Source organism: Penaeus monodon, chromosome 27 (genome assembly GCF_015228065.2).
Source record: "Penaeus monodon isolate SGIC_2016 chromosome 27, NSTDA_Pmon_1, whole genome shotgun sequence".
NCBI classification, from domain to species: domain Eukaryota; kingdom Metazoa; phylum Arthropoda; class Malacostraca; order Decapoda; family Penaeidae; genus Penaeus; species Penaeus monodon.
The window spans coordinates 34,759,408-34,759,822 of NC_051412.1; the positions used below are offsets into that span (position 1 = coordinate 34,759,408).

The following is a 415-nucleotide window of genomic DNA, read 5'->3' on the forward strand; positions in this document are numbered from 1 at the left end:
CCTGATGTATGTCATGTCAACTCGCCATTGATTCAGTGAGAGTGCAGAGAGTATTTTCTTGGTCCTATTAACCCACAAATTACATGTAATTCCCCCCCCCCCCCATTTTTCCTACTTAACCTCCTCTCCCCCCCCTACAGATATAGCCCCCCCCTCTACACCCCGCCTTCCCCTCTTTTTAAACTATATATACTGGTCAGAAAAAAAAGTTTTTCCTAGCACTAAATTCCTGAATAGGTATGATATTTTTATATATGAACTAACTCGTTCTTTCCCTATATAGTTATGGTGCACGTTTTTGTTTTGTTTTATTTAAAACCTTTTACGTCATCTACATCTTCATCTACGTCACCGATTGGAAGGAGAGGGCTAAGTGTAGGTTAAGATAATAATGATAATAAAAGTGGTAGCAGGA

The 415-nt window shown here is 39.3% G+C and overlaps 1 protein-coding gene across 2 annotated transcripts in view; it reads left to right on the forward strand.

Moving 5' to 3' along the window:
- Positions 1-415, forward strand: part of LOC119590799 (transcriptional enhancer factor TEF-1-like) — a gene marked incomplete in the record, with an annotated part of 156,884 nt that overhangs the window by 30,196 nt on the left and 126,273 nt on the right.